Below are 19,264 nucleotides of genomic sequence, written 5' to 3'. Positions count from 1 at the left end.
TTGCTTAATTGTTTAATACGGAGCTCTGGTACGGGTCTTTTTCCGGAGGCCCTCACCCTACTCTGACTACACCCATGGTCCCTGTCTCATTCCCCACCTCTACAGATAGAGACCCTAGCTGCTGCGAGGGTGGGGGGCAATGACCGCTCTGGCTGCTTCATGCTGAGAAGGGGGTACAGTAAAGGGTGCAGGTAGGACTCCATCAGTGGTCAGTGAGAGGGCCTCAGAAGATGGGCACTTCTATTCCTGGGTGACAGTAGTCAGTCACCTCCTCTGCCAGGCATACTGGATTTCACCACTTCTTACCACCATGGCCTGCACCTTGCCTTGATTTCTCTCTTGCCTTCCCACTAAGCAAGAGTCGCCTCAGAGCTCTGGATTTAGCGGGACCTTGCCAGTGTGCCCCTACTTTATGCCTTTTGGGAGTTACATCTAGATCCTAGTTTTCTCTGCACAAGCTTTAGCATAGTACACTCGGGATCATTCCTTGAGAGCCCCCTGCCTGTCCGATAAGTGCGGGGACTGGGTGACCTCTCGCTGCCAGAGCCTTGGTCAGAGTCACAAGCCTGTTTCGCTTCTCTGGGGCTACAGGTAGGGAAATGCCATAGACCCAGGATGGCTGCCTCTAAGGAAGGGAGGTCAATAGAACAGAGCCATTTATATGTTGGACTCAGGTTGCAGCCTGACTACTGCACAGACTTCATTTTCATTATACAGGAGAAAGTGGCGGAACCCTAAGAGAGTTGCTTTAAATGATGAGCAGGGGAACTTTTCCCAAACCAGAGATAAAATTGAGAGGCTGCCACAGACATTCATGGTGGGGGTCTATATACTTAAAGACCAGTTTCTGCCACTGCCTGGGAATCATCCTGCTAGTTCCCAACTGTAAGAAATCTGATCTGTGAGACAAGACCTCAGGGGTCATCTGCGACTCTCCCATAGGCAGCAGCCTAGGCAGAGGATCGCTCAGCGCCATCAGATCCATCGGCCGGAGCGGAGATCCAAGGACCACTGTCTGCTAGTCCAGTCTGCCCTCCCAGTCCGCAGCGTATGAGAGGAAAGCAGGAGCTCCACGGAGCCACTGCCCGACATTCCCATCCGTCTGGAGGCGGGCGATCAAGGAGTGGCAGACACCAGGAAACTTTCCACCTGAGACTTCAGACTGGCAGCTGACCCTAAGGGTCTTCTAAGTGGCTAACAGGAGCCCAGACACATTTTATGACATAAAAAAAGTACAGCACTTAGTCAGGAATAAGACTGAAGCATGGATCTCCTACCTTGCGGTGCGGAGGATTGGGGTCTGTGGCACTGAATAAGTTAAAGGCACACATCGAGCGAGTAAAGGATGTGAAGAGCACCCTTGCCTCACCCAAAGGCTGGGGCGGCCTGGAGAAGCAGGCTGGAAGTCAGGCAGACAGAAAGAGAGACACTCCTCATGGATACCCAGTCGGGCTGTCGGGGTCTGATTCCAGACACGCGGGCCTTTGAGAAGCCGCTGAAGCGCAGCCTCAGCCTAGACTCTCGCAGGTGCCCACGGCCTTCCTCAGTCCCTCGCATCCATGGAGATGCCTCTGAAGGGGAATCCTGGCCTCCACTCAGGTGACTTTCCCGGCTCCCAAGGGAGACGGGGGATCCACTGAGGGAGACGCAGGAGAACCTGTCGCTCGAGACTTTGAGATCGGCAGCCGGGCTAGTCCCATTTAAGTGGCTGACGAGCGCCCGATGTTGCTTGCCATACATGGCTTCCTTCTATAAGGACAGTGAAGGAAAAGGCAGGCTCGGATGCCTATACTCACCTCCGAAGTTATCCCGGACGAGCCCACAAAAATGATGCAGCTTCTCACACCACAAGGGTATGAAACTAGAAATAAACAGCGCAAGTAAAATGAAAAATCCTACCACCGCGTGGAGGCTTAACAACATGCTCCTGAATAACCAATGGATCAATGACCGAATAAAAACAGAGATCAAGCAATATAAGGAGACAAATGGCAGCAATAACTGAACAACACAAAATCCGTGGGACACAGACAAGGCGGTGCTAAGAGGGAAGTATATTGCAATACAGGCCTCCCTCAGGAGAGAAGAACAATACCATATGAGCAGTCTAAACTGAAAACTATCACAACAAGAAAAAGAAGAACAAATGGGGCCCATAGTCAGCAGGAGGAGGAACACAATAAAGAGTGGAGCAGAAATAAATAAAACCGAGAAGAATGAAACAACACAAAGAATCGATGAAAGCAGGAGCTGATTCTTGGAGAAAATAAACAAAATGGATAAAGCCCTAGCCAGACTAATCAAGAGAAAAAGAGAGCCTGCACACATAAACAGAATCAGAAATGAGAAAGGAAAAATCACTACAGAAACCACAGAAATACAAAGAATTATGAGAGAATGCCATGAAAAATCATATGCTAACACACTGGATAACCTACAAGAAATGGACAACTTTCTAGAAAAATGCAACCCTCCAAGGCTAACCCAGAAAGAAAAGAAAACTGAACAGATCAATTCCTAGGAACAAAATTGAACTGGCAATCAAAAAACTACCTAAGAACAAAACACCAGAACCAGATGGCTGCACCGCTGACCTTAATCAAACATGTAGTGAAGATCTAATAGTCATCCTCCTTAAACTTTTCCAAAAAGTAGAAGAAGAGGAAATACTTCCAAACTCATTCTACGAGGACAGCATCACCTTAATACCAAAACCAGGCAAAGACACCACAAAAAAAGAAAATTACAGACCAATATCGCCAAAGAAAATACATGCAAAAATACTCAACAATCCACTTCTAGGAATTTACCCCAAGAATGCAGCAGCCCAGTTTGAAAAAGACAGATGCACCCGTATGTTTATCGCAGCACTATTCACAACAGCCAAGAAATGGAAGCAACCTAAGTGTCCACCATCAGTTAGATGAATGGCTAAAGAAGATGTGGTACATATACACAATGGGATATTATTCAGCCATAAGAAAACAAATCCTACCATTTGAAAACATCATGGATGGAGTTAGAGGGTATTATGCTCAGTGAAATAAGCCAGTTAGAGAGAGACAAGCACCAAATGATTTCACTCATATGTGGAGTATAAAAACAAAGAAAAACTGAAGGAACAAAACAGCAGCAGAATCACAGAATCCAAGAATGGACAAACAGTTACCAAAGGAAAATGGACAGGGGAGGATGGGCAGGAAGGGAGGGATAAGGGGAAAAAAGAAAGGGGGCATTACGATTAGCATGGATAATGTGGCGGGGGGTAATGGGAAGGGCTGGGCAACACAGAGAAGACAAATAGTGATTCTACAACATCTGGCTAAGCTGATGGACAGTGACTGTAATGGGGTTTGTGGTTGGGGGGACTTGGTGAAGGGGGGAGCCTAGTAAACATAATGTTCTTCATGTATTTTGTAGATTAATGATAACAAAATAAAAATGAAAAAAGGAAGGAAGGAAGGAGGGAAGGATGGAAGGAAGGAGGGAAGGAAGGAAGGAAGGAAGGAGGGAAGGATGGAAGGAAGGAGGGAAGGAAGGAAGGAAGGAAGGAAGGAGGAAAGAAGGAAGGAAGAAATTAGGAAGGAGGGAGGGAGGGAAGAAGGGAAGGAAGGAGGGGTTAATACCGATACCTTTGTGGTAATATAGAGCTAAATTTAACATAGTGCTCCACTTACTGTTATAAGGCCACAGACTAACTGTTGAATAGCCTTAGTTTCTTCACTTCTAAAACAGGGAAGGATAACAGAGCCAACCTCATAGTATATAATTTCACATGATTAGCACAATTCCCATTGCACAGCAAATACACAATAAGTATTAGCATGCATCTATTATAAGTTCTTTCCATCAGACATGAACTCATGAAGGTTAAGTTTTTAGAGATTATAGGACCAACCTTAGATAGGCTGGTGAAGACCAGACTCTATTCAATACCCTGGAGAAGTTACTTTTGCAAAAGGAATGGGCTAGAAAAATTTTTTTCCTTCTTTTATTTTTCCAGTTAGCTCACACAATACACTTCTTGTTACTGAGAGCCACCAGTAGGGAAGCTCACTGTAATTAAAAGATTGATCTTCTGGAAACAATGCTTAATAACAGGCACAAAAAAGTGTGTAATTCTGCATTTTCAAACACTGTCCTCAAGTTAATTTAACTTGAGCTGTTTGTGAAATACCTACAAAGTCTATAATCAGTATGTACAGGCTGAAGTCAATGGACCAGAGAGAAGAGGAGACAAACTCCAACTGGCCACTTCATTGAGGTCAGGGGGGCCTTGTGAAAAAAAAAGCAGATGAACACACATTTTATATGCTCCAGGTGCTAACAGATTTGCAATGGCAATTCTAAAGGAAAAATCTATCTTTATGCATATACGTGTGTGTGTGTGTGTGTGTGTGTGTGTGTGTTTGTGTGTGTGTCAGGTATAGTGGGAAAAACGCTTGGTATATTGAGAAGACAAAAAATAAAAATGGTTCTCAGCAAAAAATAAATACTCAACAAAATATTAGCACACCAAACTCAAAAATACATCAAAAAGATCATCCATCATGAACAAGTAGGACTTATTCCAGGGAAACAAGGATGGTACAGTATTAGAAAATCGAACATCATCCACCAGATCAACAAAAAGGAGGACAAAAACCACATGATCACATCCACAGATGCTGAAAAAACGTCTGACACGATTCAACATCCATTCATGATAAAAACTCTCAACAAAATGGGTATACAGGGCAAGTACCTCAACATAATAAAGGCCGTATATGACAAGCCCACAGCCAACATCATACTTAACAGCGAGAAGCTGAAAGCTTTTCCTCTGACATCGGGAACAGGACAGGGATGCTCACTCACCCCACTGCTATTCAACATACTACTGGAGGTCCTAGGCACGGCAATGAGACAAAACAAAGAAATACAAGGCATCCAGATTGGTAAAGAACAAGTCAAACTGTAGCTATCTGCCGATGACATGATATTTCTTGTACATAAAAAAAACCCTAAAGACTCCACTCCAAAACTACTAGAACTGATATCCAAATTCAGCAGAGTTGCAGGACACACAATTAATACACAGAAACCTGTTGCCTTCCTATCCACTAACGATGAACTAGCAGAAAGAGAAATCAGGAAAACAATCCCATTCACAATTGCATCAACAAGAATAAAATACCTAGGAATAAACCTAACCAAGGAACTGAAAGACCTACCATACCCTGAAAACTACAAGACACTCTTAACAGATACTAAAGAGGACACAAACAAATGGAAACTCATCCCATGCTCCTGCCTAGGAGGAATTAATATTATCAAAATGGGCATCCTGCCTAAAGCAATCTACAGATTCAATGCAATCAGCCTCAAATTACCAACAGCATTCTTCAACGAACCACCGGACACATTTTTATGAGATAACAAGTACAGCATTTCGTCAGGAGTAAGGGCGAAGCGTAGATCTCCTACCTTGCGGTGCTGAGCAACGGGGTCCGGGGCACTGACGAAGTCAGAGGCACACATCGAGCGAGTAAAGGACGTAAAGAGCACCCTCGCCTCACCCAGAGGCTGGGGCGGCCTGGAGAAGCAGGCTGGAAGTCAGGCAGACAGAAAGAGAGACACTCCTCATGGATACCCAGTCGGGCTGTCGGGGTCTGATTCCAGACACGCGGGCCTTTGAGAAGCCGCTGAAGCGCAGCCTCAGCCTAGACTCTCGCAGGTGCCCACGGCCTTCCTCGGTCCCTCGCATCCATGGAGATTCCTCTGAAGGGGAATCCTGGCCTCCACTCAGGTGACTTTCCCGGCTCCCAAGGGAGACGGGGGATCCACTGAGGGAGACGCAGGGGAACCTGGCGCTCGAGACTTTGAGATCGGCAGCCGGGCTAGTCCCATTTAAGTGGCTGACGAGCGCCCGATGTTGTTTGCCATAGACGGCTTCCTTCTATAAGGACAGTGAAGGAAAAGGCAGGCTCGGATGCCTATACTCACCTCCGAAGTTATCCCGCACGAGCCCACAAAAATGATGCAGCTTCTCACACCACAAGGGTATGAAACTAGAAACAAACAGCGCAAGTAAAATGAAAAAGCCTACCACCGCGTGGAGGTTTAACAACATGCTCCTGAATAACCAACGAATCGTGGGGCGGAGCCAACATGGCGGCGTGAGTAGGACAGTGGGAATCTCCTCCCAAAAACATATATATTTTTGAAAATACAACAAATACAACTAATCCTAAAAGAGAGACCAGAAGACATAGGACAACAGCCAGACTACATCCACATGTGCGAGAGCCCAGTGCCTGGTAAAAGGGGTAAGATACAAGCCCCGGCCCGGCAGGACCCAAGCACCCCTCACCCCAGCTCCCGGCGGGAGGAGTCGGAGCGGGGAGAGAGAGGGAGTCCAGGACTGCTAAACACGCAGCCCTAGCAATCCGTACCAGAGCGCAGACACAGTGCATGCTTGGAGGGCTGGAAACTATGGAAACAGGGCAGCAAGACCTCTGAGCGGGTGCCCAAGCTGATGCCCCTGTGACAAAGAAAAGCGGGTGCTTTTTGAAAGTCTTAAACGGACAGGGACGCAACAGCTGGATGGAAACAACACAGGTCACAGTCCAGCAGCTGGAAATTCCAGGGAAAACCGGGCGCACTAACCCCCTGGGCAACACCTCTGAGACCCCTCACGGAGGTAAACAGCCAAACAGCCCCCCATCCATTACCCCTCCGAGGCGCGGCGATAGCAGAGAAGCAGCCTAAGGCTGGTCACACCCTCAGCAAGGGAGCTTCCTCCATACCGGCCGGGCAAGACACAAAGACCCAGTCTACACGCAAGTACCCAACACAAGCCACTAGGGGTCGCAGTTGTCGCAGTAAAGAAAGGCCAGTAGCAAGTGGAAAGTTTGGCCCTCCCAGCTGACAGTCAATAGCACCTATCAACATGAAAAGGGAAAAAACATCTGATCCAGACAAGAATAACCCAGACAGCTTTGGCATCTGCTACATCTTCCCCTGAGAAGGTACCTGGGGAGATAGATTTAACCAGTCTTCCTGAAAAAGAATTCAAAACAAAAGTCATAACCATCCTGATGGACTTGCAGAGAAATATGCAAGAACTAAGGAAGGAGAATACAGAAATAAAACAAGCTCTGGAAGGACTTCAAAACAGAATGGACGAGATGCAAGAGACCATTAGTGGACTAGAAAACAGATATCAGCAACACAGAGAAGCTGATGCAGAGAGAGATAAAAGGATCTCCAGGAATGGAAGAATTCTAAGAGAGCCGAGTGACCAACGAAACGGAACAATATCCGCACTATAGAGGTACCAGAAGAAGAAGAGAGAGAAAAAGGGATAGAAAGTGTCTTTGAAGAAATAATCGCTGAGAACTTCCGCAAACTAGGGGAGGAAATGGCCTCTCAGACCACAGAGGTACACAGAACTCCCATGACAAGGGATCCAAGGAGGGCAACACCAAGACACATAATAAATAAATGGCAAAGATCAAAGACAAGGACAAAGTATTACAGGCAGCCAGAGAGAAAAAAAAGGTCACCTATAAAGGAAAACCCATCAGGCTATCATCAGACTTCTCAACAGAAACCAAACAGGCCAGAAGAGAATGGCATGACATACTTAATGCAATGAAACAGAAGGGCCTCGAACCAACACTACTGTATCCAGCACGATTATCATTTAAATATGAAGGAGGGATTAAACAATTCCCAGACAAGCAAAAGTTGAGGGAATTTGCCTCCCACAAACCACCTCTACCGGGCATCTTACACAGACTGCTCTAGAAGGGAGCACTCCTAAAAAGAGCACAGAACAAAACACCCAACATATGAAGAAGGGAGGAGGAGGAATAAGAAGGGACAGAAATAAAGAATCATCACGCCGTGTTTATAATAGCTCAACAAGCGAGTTAAATTAGACAGTAAGATAGTAAAGAAGCTAACCCTGAACCTTTGGTAACCACAAACTTAAAGCCTGCAATGGCAATAAGTACATACCTTTCAATAATCACCCTAAATGTAAATGGACTGAATGCACCAATCAAAAGACACAGAGTAACAGAATGGATAAAAAAGCAAGATCCATCCATATGCTACTTACAAGAGACTCACCTCAAACCCAAAGACATGCACACACTTAAAGTCAAGGGATGGAAAAAGATATTGCATGCAAAAAACAGAGAGAAAAAAGCAGGTGTTGCAATACTAGTATCAGACAAAACAGACTTCAAAATAAAGAAAGTAACAAAAGATAAAGAAGGACATTACATAATGATAAAGGGCTCAGTCCAACAAGAGGATATAACCATTCTAAATATATATGCACCCAATACAGGAGCACCAACATATCCGAAACAAATACTAACAGAACTAAAGGAGGAAATAGAATGCAAAGCATTCATTCTGGGAGATTTCAACACACCATTCACTCCAAAGGACAGATCCACCAGACAGAAAATAAGTAAGGACACAGAGGCACTGAACAACACACTAGAACACATGGACCTAATAGACATCTACAGAACTCTACATCCAAAAGCAACAGGATACACATTCTTCTCAAGGGCACATGGAACATTCTCCAGAATAGACCAAATACTAGGCCACAAAAAGAGCCTCAGTAAATTCCAAAGGACTGAAATGCTACCAACCAACTTTTCAGACCACAAAGGCATAAAACTAGAAATAAACTGTACAAAGAAAGCAAAAAGGCTCACAAACACATGGAGGCTTAACAACACGCTCCTAAATAATCAATGGATCAATGAACAAATTAAAATGGAGATCCAGCAATATATGGAAATAAATGACAACAAAACCACAAAGAACCAACTTGTGTGGGATACAGCAAAAGCAGTCTTAAGAGGAAAGTATATAGCAATCCAGGCATATTTAAAGAAGGAAGAACAATCCCAAATGAATGGTCTAATGTCACAATTATCGAAATTGGAAAAAGAAGAACAAATGAGGCCTAAGGTCAGCAGAAGGAGGGACATAATAAAGATCAGAGAAGAAATAAATAAAATTGAGAAGAATAAAACAATAGGAAAAATCAATGAAACCAAGAGCTGGTTCTTCCAGAAAATAAACAAAATAGATAAGCCTCTGGCCAGACTTATTAAGAGGAAAAGAGAGTCAACACAAATCAACAGAATCAGAAACGAGAAAGGAAAAATCACGACGGACCCCGCAGAAATACAAAGAATTATTAGAGACTACTATGAAAACCTGTATGCTAACAAGCTGGGAAACCTAGGAGAAATGGACAACTTCCTAGAAAAATACAACCTTCCAAGACTGACCCAGAAAGAAACAGAAAATCTAAACAGACCAATTACCAGCAACAAAATTGAAGCGGTAATCAAAAAACTACCAAAGAACAAAACCCCCGGGCCAGATGGATTTACCTCGGAATTTTATCAGACGTACAGGGAAGACATAATACTCATTCTCCTTAAAGTTTTCCAAAAAACAGAAGAGGAGGGAATACTCCCAAACTCATTCTATGAAGCCAACATCACCCTAATACCAAAACCAGGCAAAGACCCCAACAACAACAAAAAAATACAGACCAATATCCCTGATGAACATAGATGCAAAAATACTCAACAAAATATTAGCAAACCGAATTCAAAAATACATCAAGAGGATCGTACACCATGACCAAGTGGGATTCATCCCAGGGATGCAAGGATGGTACAACATTCGAAAATCCATCAGCATCATCCACCACATCAACAAAAAGAAAGACAAAAACTACATGATCATCTCCATAGATGCTGAGAAAGCATTTGACAAAATTCAACAACCATTCATGATAAAAACTCTCAGCAAAATGGGAATAGGGGGCAAGTACCACAACATAATAAAGGCCATTTATGATAAACCCACAGCCAACATTATACTGAACAGCAAGAAGCTGAAAGCTTTTCCTCTGAGATCGGGAACTAGACAGGGATGCCCACTCTCCCCACTGTTGTTTAACATAGTACTGGAGGTCCTAGCCACGGCAATCAGACAAAACAAAGAAATACAAGGAATCCAGATTGGTAAAGAAGAAGTTAAACTGTCACCAGTTTCAGATGACATGATATTGTACATAAAAAACCCTAAAGACTCCACCCCAAAACTACTAGAACTGGTATCGGAATACAGCAAAGTTGCAGGATACAAAATCAACACACAGAAATATGTGGCTTTCCTATACACTAACAATGAACCAACAGAAAGAGAAATCAGGAAAACAACTCCATTCACGATTCCATCAAAAAGAATAAAATACCTAGGAATAAACCTAACCAAAGAAGTGAAAGACCTATACTCTGAAAACTACAAGTCACTCTTAAGAGAAATTAAAGGGGACACTAACAGATGGAAACTCATCCCATGCTCGTGGCTAGGAAGAATTAATATCGTCAAAATGGCCATCCTGCCCAAACCAATATTCAGATTTGATGCAATCCCTATGAAACTACCAGCAACATTCTTCAATGGACTGGAACAAATAATTCAAAAATTCATATGGGAACACCAAGGACCATGAATAGCCAAAGCAATCCTGAGAAAGAAGAATAAAGTAGGGGGGATCTCACTCCCCAACTTCAAGTTCTACTATAAAGCCATAGTAATCAAGACAATTTGGTACTGGCACAAGAACAGAGCCACAGACCAGTGGAACAGACTAGAGACTCCAGACATTAACCCAAACATATATGGTCAATTCATATTTGATAAAGGAGCCATGGACATACAATGGCGAAATGACAGTCTCTTCAACAGATGGTGCAGGCAAAACTGGACAGCTACATGTAGGAGAATGAAACTGGACCATTGTCTAACCCCATATACAAAAGTAAACTCAAAATGGATCAAAGTCCTGAATGTAAGTCACGAAACCATTAAACTCTTGGAAGAAAACATAGGCACAAACCTCTTAGACATAAACACGAGTGACCTCTTCTTGAACATATCTCCCCGGGCAAGGAAAACAACAGCAAAAATGAACAAGTGGGACTATATTAAGCTGAAAAGCTTCTGTACAGCAAAAGACACCATCAATAGAACAAAAAGGAACCCTACAGTATGGGAGAATATATTTGAAAATGACACATCCGATAAAGGCTTGATGTCCAAAATATATAAAGAGCTCACACGCCTCAACAAACAAAAAACAAATAATCCAATTAAAAAATGGGCAGAGGAACTGAACAGACAGTTCCCCAAAAAGGAAATACAGATGGCCAACATACATATGAAAAGATGCTCCACATAGCTAATTATCAGAGAAATGCAAATTAAAACTACAATGAGGTATCACCTCACACCAGTAAGGATGGCTGCCATCCAAAAGACAAACAACAACAAATGTTGGCGAGACTGTGGAGAAAGGGGAACCCTCCTACACTGCTGGTGGGAATGTAAATTAGTTCAACCATTGTGGAAAGCAGTATGGAGGTTCATCAAAATGCTTAAAACAGACCTACCATTTGACCCAGGAACTTCACTCCTAGGAATTTACCCTAAGAACGCAGCAATCAAGTTTGAGAAAGACAGATGCACCCCTATGTTTATCGCAACACTATTTACAATAGCCAAGAATTGGAAGCAACCTAAATGTCCATCGGTAGATGAATGGATAAAGAAGATGTGGTACATATACACAATGGAATACTACTCAGCCATAAGAAGAGGGTAAATCCTACCATCTGCAGCAACATGGATGGAGCTGTAGGGTATTATGCTCAGTGAAATAAGCCAAGCAGAGTAAGAGAAATACCAAATGATTTCACTCATCAGTGGAGTATAAGAACAAAGGAAAAACTGAAGGAACAAAACAGCAGCGGAATCACAGAACCCAAGAATGGAGTAACAGGTACCAAAGGGAAAGGGACTGGGGACGATGGATGGGTAGGGAGGGATAAAGAGGGGGAAGAAAAAGGGGGGTATTAAGATTATTGTGCATAATAGGGGGGTGGGAGAAACAGGAGGGCTGTACAACACAGAGAACACAAGTAGTGATTCTACAACATTTTGCTATGCTGATGGACAGTGGCTGTAATGGGGTTTATAGGGGGGACCTGGTATAGGGGAGAGCCTAGTAAATATAATATTCTTCATGTAATTGTAGATTAATGATAACAAAATAAAAATGAATAAAGGAAGGAAGAAAGGATGGAAGGAAGGAAGGAAGAAAGGAGGGAGGGTAGGAGGGAAGGAGGGAGGGAGGGAGGGAGAGGAGGGAAGGAAGGGTTAATACCATTACCTTTTTTGTAAGATAGAGCTAAATTTAACATAGTGCGCCACTTATTGTTATAAGGCCACAGATTACCTGTTGAATAGCCTTAGTTTCTTCATTTCTAAAACAGGGAAGGGCAACAGAGCCAACATCATAGTATATAATTTAACATGATTAGAACAATTCCCATTGCACAGCAAATACACAATAAGTATTAGCAAGTATCTATTATAAGTTCTTTCTATCACACATGAACTCATGAAGGTTAAGTTTTTAGAGATTATAGGACCAACCTCAGATAGGCTGGTGAAGACCAGACTCTATTCAATACCCTGGGGATGTTACTTTTGCAAAGGGAATGTGCTAGAAAAATTTTTTTCCTTCTTTTATTTTTCCAGTTAGCTCACACAATACACTTCTTGTTACTGAGAGCCACCAGTAGGGAAGCTCACTGTAATTAAAAGATTGATCTTCTGGAAACAATGCTTAATAACAGGCACAAAAAAGTGTGTAATTCTGCATTTTCAAACACTGTCCTCAAGTTAATTTAACTTGAGCTGTTTGTGAACTACCTACAAAGTCTATAATCAGTATGTACAGGCTGAAGTCAATGGACCAGAGAGAAGAGGAGACAAACTCCAACTGGCCACATCATTGAGATCAGGGGAGCCTTGTGAAAAAAAAAAACAGGTGAACACACATTTTATATGCTCCAGATGCCAACAGATTTGCAATGGCAATTCTTTGTATTTTGTGTGTTCTCTAAAGGAAAAATCCATCTTTATGCATGTGTGTGTGTGTGTGTGTGTGTGTGTATGTGTGTGTGTGTGTGTGTCAAGTATAGTGGGAAAAACACTTGGTATATAGAAAAGACAAAAAATAAAAATGGTTCTGACCAAAAAAAAAATATAGTCAACAAAATATTAGCACACCAAATTCAAAAATACATAAAAAAGATCATCCATCATGAACAAGTAGGACTTATTCCAGGGAAGCAAAGATGGTACAGTATCACAAAATCCAACATCATCCACCACATCAACAATCAGAAGGACAAAAACCACATGATCACATCCACAGAAGCTGAAAAAACATTTAACAATATTCAACATCCATTCATGATAAAAACTCTCAACAAAATGGGTATACAGGGCAAGTACCTCAACATAATAAAGGCCGTATATGACAAGGCCACAGCCAACATCATACTTAACAGCAAGAAGCTGAAAGCTTTTCCGCTGACATCGGGAACAAGACGGGGATGCCCACTCTCCCCACTGTTATTCAACATAGTACTGGAGGTTCTAGCCATGGCAATCAGACAAAACAAAGAAATACAAGGCATCCAGATTGGTAAAGAACAAGTCAAACCGTCACTATTGGCAGATGACATGATATTGTACTTAAAAAAACCCTAAAGACTCCACCGCATTTTTTTTTCCTAGACACTAAAGATGAATTAGCAGAAAGAGAAATCAGGAAAACACTTCCATTCACAATTGCATCAACAAGAATAAAATACCTAGGAATAAACCTAACCAAGGAACTGAAAGACCTACCATACCCTGAAAACTACAAGACACTCTTAACAGATACTAAAGAGGACACAAAGAAATGGAAACTCATCCCATGCTCCTGCCTAGGAGGAATTAATATTATCAAAATGGGCATCCTGCCTAAAGCAATCTACAGATTCAATGCAATCAGCCTCAAATTACCAACAGCATTCTTCAACGAACCGGACACATTTTTATGAGATAACAAGTACAGCATTTCGTCAGGAGTAAGGGCGAAGCGCAGATCTCCTACCTTGCGGTGCTGAGCAACGGGGTCCGGGGCACTGACGAAGTCAGAGGCACACATCGAGCGAGTAAAGGACGTAAAGAGCACCCTTGCCTCACCCAGAGGCTGGGGCGGCCTGGAGAAGCAGGCTGGAAGTCAGGCAGACAGAAAGAGAGACACTCCTCATGGATACCCAGTCGGGCTGTCGGGGTCTGATTCCAGACACGCGGGCCTTTGAGAAGCCGCTGAAGCGCAGCCTCAGCCTAGACTCTCGCAGGTGCCCACGGCCTTCCTCGGTCCCTCGCATCCATGGACATGCCTCTGAAGGGGAATCCTGGCCTCCACTCAGGTGACTTTCCCGGCTCCCAAGGGAGACGGGGGATCCACTGAGGGAGACGCAGGGGAACCTGGCGCTCGAGACTTTGAGATCGGCAGCCGGGCTAGTCCCATTTAAGTGGCTGACGAGCGCCCGATGTTGTTTGCCATAGACGGCTTCCTTCTATAAGGACAGTGAAGGAAAAGGCAGGCTCGGATGCCTATACTCACCTCCGAAGTTATCCCGCACGAGCCCACAAAAATGATGCAGCTTCTCACACCACAAGGGTATGAAACTAGAAATAAACAGCGCAAGTAAAATGAAAAAGCCTACCACCGCGTGGAGGCTTAACAACATGCTCCTGAATAACCAACGGATCAATGACCGAATAAAAACAGAGATCAAGCAATATAAGGAGACAAATTGCAGCAATAACTGAACAACACAAAATCCGTGGGACACAGACAAGGCGGTGCTAAGAGGGAAGTATATTGCAATACAGGCCTCCCTCAGGAGAGAAGAACAATACCATATGAGCAGTCTAAACTGAAAACTATCACAACAAGAAAAAGAAGAACAAATGGGGCCCATAGTCAGCAGGAGGAGGAACACAATAAAGAGTGGAGCAGAAATAAATAAAACCGAGAAGAATGAAACAACACAAAGAATCGATGAAAGCAGGAGCTGATTCTTGGAGAAAATAAACAAAATGGATAAAGCCCTAGCCAGACTAAACAAGAAAAAACGAGAGCCTGCACACATAAACAGAATCGGAAATGAGAAAGGAAAAATCACTACAGAAACCACAGAAATACAAAGAATTATGAGAGAATGCCATGAAAAATCATATACTAACACACTGGATAACCTACAAGAAATGGACAACTTTCTAGAAAAATGCAACCCTCCAAGGCTAACCCAGAAAGAAAAGAAAACTGAACAGATCAATTCCTAGGAACAAAATTGAACTGGCAATCAAAAAACTACCTAAGAACAAAACACCAGAACCAGACGGCTGCACCGCTGACCTTAATCAAACATGTAGTGAAGATCTAATAGTCATCCTCCTTAAACTTTTCCAAAAAGTAGAAGAAGAGGAAATACTTCCAAACTCATTCTACGAGGACAGCATCACCTTAATACCAAAACCAGGCAAAGACACCACAAAAAAAGAAAATTACAGACCAATATCGCCAAAGAAAATACATGCAAAAATACTCAACAATCCACTTCTAGGAATTTACCCCAAGAATGCAGCAGCCCAGTTTGAAAAAGACAGATGCACCCGTATGTTTATCGCAGCACTATTCACAACAGCCAAGAAATGGAAGCAACCTAAGTGTCCACCATCAGTTAGATGAATGGCTAAAGAAGATGTGGTACATATACACAATGGGATATTATTCAGCCATAAGAAAACAAATCCTACCATTTGAAAACATCATGGATGGAGTTAGAGGGTATTATGCTCAGTGAAATAAGCCAGTTAGAGAGAGACAAGCACCAAATGATTTCACTCATATGTGGAGTATAAAAACAAAGAAAAACTGAAGGAACAAAACAGCAGCAGAATCACAGAATCCAAGAATGGACAAACAGTTACCAAAGGAAAATGGACAGGGGAGGATGGGCAGGAAGGGAGGGATAAGGGGAAAAAAGAAAGGGGGCATTACGATTAGCATGGATAATGTGGCGGGGGGTAATGGGAAGGGCTGGGCAACACAGAGAAGACAAATAGTGATTCTACAACATCTGGCTAAGCTGATGGACAGTGACTGTAATGGGGTTTGTGGTTGGGGGGACTTGGTGAAGGGGGGAGCCTAGTAAACATAATGTTCTTCATGTATTTTGTAGATTAATGATAACAAAATAAAAATGAAAAAAGGAAGGAAGGAAGGAGGGAAGGATGGAAGGAAGGAGGGAAGGAAGGAAGGAAGGAAGGAGGGAAGGATGGAAGGAAGGAGGGAAGGAAGGAAGGAAGGAAGGAGGAAAGAAGGAAGGAAGAAATTAGGAAGGAGGGAGGGAGGGAAGAAGGGACGGAAGGAGGGGTTAATACCGTTACCTTTGTGGTAATATAGAGCTAAATTTAACATAGTGCTCCACTTACTGTTATAAGGCCACAGACTAACTGTTGAATAGCCTTAGTTTCTTCACTTCTAAAACAGGGAAGGATAACAGAGCCAACCTCATAGTATATAATTTCACATGATTAGCACAATTCCCATTGCACAGCAAATACACAATAAGTATTAGCATGCATCTATTATAAGTTCTCTCCATCAGACATGAACTCATGAAGGTTAAGTTTTTAGAGATTATAGGACCAACCTTAGATAGGCTGGTGAAGACCAGACTCTATTCAATACCCTGGAGAAGTTACTTTTGCAAAAGGAATGGGCTAGAAAAATTTTTTTCCTTCTTTTATTTTTCCAGTTAGCTCACACAATACACTTCTTGTTACTGAGAGCCACCAGTAGGGAAGCTCACTGTAATTAAAAGATTGATCTTCTGGAAACAATGCTTAATAACAGGCACAAAAAAGTGTGTAATTCTGCATTTTCAAACACTGTCCTCAAGTTAATTTAATTTGAGCTGTTTGTGAACTACCTACAAAGTCTATAATCAGTATGTACAGGCTGAAGTCAATGGACCAGAGAGAAGAGGAGACAAACTTCAACTGGCCACTTCATTGAGGTCAGGGGGGCCTTGTGAAAAAAAAAGCAGATGAACACACATTTTATATGCTCCAGGTGCTAACAGATTTGCAATGGCAAGTCTAAAGGAAAAATCTATCTTTATGCATATACGTGTGTGTGTGTGTGTGTGTGTGTGTGTGTGTGTGTGTGTGTGTGTGTGTGTCAGGTATAGTGGGAAAAACGCTTGGTATATTGAGAAGACAAAAAATAAAAATGGTTCTCAGCAAAAAAAAAAATACTCAACAAAATATTAGCACACCAAACTCAAAAATACATCAAAAAGATCATCCATCATGAACAAGTAGGACTTATTCCAGGGAAACAAGGATGGTACAGTATTAGAAAATCGAACATCATCCACCAGATCAACAAAAAGGAGGACAAAAACCACATGATCACATCCACAGATGCTGAAAAAACGTCTGACACGATTCAACATCCATTCATGATAAAAACTCTCAACAAAATGGGTATACAGGGCAAGTACCTCAACATAATAAAGGCCGTATATGACAAGCCCACAGCCAACATCATACTTAACAGCGAGAAGCTGAAAGCTTTTCCTCTGACATCGGGAACAGGACAGGGATGCTCACTCACCCCACTGCTATTCAACATACTACTGGAGGTCCTAGGCACGGCAATGAGACAAAACAAAGAAATACAAGGCATCCAGATTGGTAAAGAACAAGTCAAACTGTAGCTATCTGCCGATGACATGATATTTCTTGTACATAAAAAAAACCCTAAAGACTCCACTCCAAAACTACTAGAACTGATATCCAAATTCAGCAGAGTTGCAGGACACACAATTAATACACAGAAACCTGTTGCCTTCCTATCCACTAACGATGAACTAGCAGAAAGAGAAATCAGGAAAACAATCCCATTCACAATTGCATCAACAAGAATAAAATACCTAGGAATAAACCTAACCAAGGAACTGAAAGACCTACCATACCCTGAAAACTACAAGACACTCTTAACAGATACTAAAGAGGACACAAACAAATGGAAACTCATCCCATGCTCCTGCCTAGGAGGAATTAATATTATCAAAATGGGCATCCTGCCTAAAGCAATCTACAGATTCAATGCAATCAGCCTCAAATTACCAACAGCATTCTTCAACGAACCGGACACATTTTTATGAGATAACAAGTACAGCATTTCGTCAGGAGTAAGGGTGAAGCGCAGATCTCCTACCTTGCGGTGCTGAGCAACGGGGTCCGGGGCACTGACGAAGTCAGAGGCACACATCGAGCGAGTAAAGGACGTAAAGAGCACCCTTGCCTCACCCAGAGGCTGGGGCGGCCTGGAGAAGCAGGCTGGAAGTCAGGCAGACAGAAAGAGAGACACTCCTCATGGATACCCAGTCGGGCTGTCGGGGTCTGATTCCAGACACGCGGGCCTTTGAGAAGCCGCTGAAGCGCAGCCTCAGCCTAGACTCTCGCAGGTGCCCACGGCCTTCCTCGGTCCCTCGCATCCATGGAGATTCCTCTGAAGGGGAATCCTGGCCTCCACTCAGGTGACTTTCCCGGCTCCCAAGGGAGACGGGGGATCCACTGAGGGAGACGCAGGGGAACCTGGCGCTCGAGACTTTGAGATCGGCAGCCGGGCTAGTCCCATTTAAGTGGCTGACGAGCGCCCGATGTTGTTTGCCATAGACGGCTTCCTTCTATAAGGACAGTGAAGGAAAAGGCAGGCTCGGATGCCTATACTCACCTCCGAAGTTATCCCGCACGAGCCCACAAAAATGATGCAGCTTCTCACACCACAAGGGTATGAAACTAGAAACAAACAGCGCAAGTAAAATGAAAAAGCCTACCACCGCGTGGAGGTTTAACAACATGCTCCTGAATAACCAACGAATCGTGGGGCGGAGCCAACATGGCGGCGTGAGTAGGACAGTGGGAATCTCCTCCCAAAAACATATATATTTTTGAAAATACAACAAATACAACTAATCCTAAAAGAGAGACCAGAAGACATAGGACAACAGCCAGACTACATCCACATGTGCGAGAGCCCAGTGCCTGGTAAAAGGGGTAAGATACAAGCCCCGGCCCGGCAGGACCCAAGCACCCCTCACCCCAGCTCCCGGCGGGAGGAGTCGGAGCGGGGAGAGAGAGGGAGTCCAGGACTGCTAAACACGCAGCCCTAGCAATCCGTACCAGAGCGCAGACACAGTGCATGCTTGGAGGGCTGGAAACTATGGAAACAGGGCAG

This window comes from Manis pentadactyla, unplaced genomic scaffold (assembly GCF_030020395.1).
Source record: "Manis pentadactyla isolate mManPen7 unplaced genomic scaffold, mManPen7.hap1 scaffold_310, whole genome shotgun sequence".
Lineage (NCBI taxonomy): Eukaryota > Metazoa > Chordata > Mammalia > Pholidota > Manidae > Manis > Manis pentadactyla.
This window is presented reverse-complemented; position numbering follows the sequence as displayed.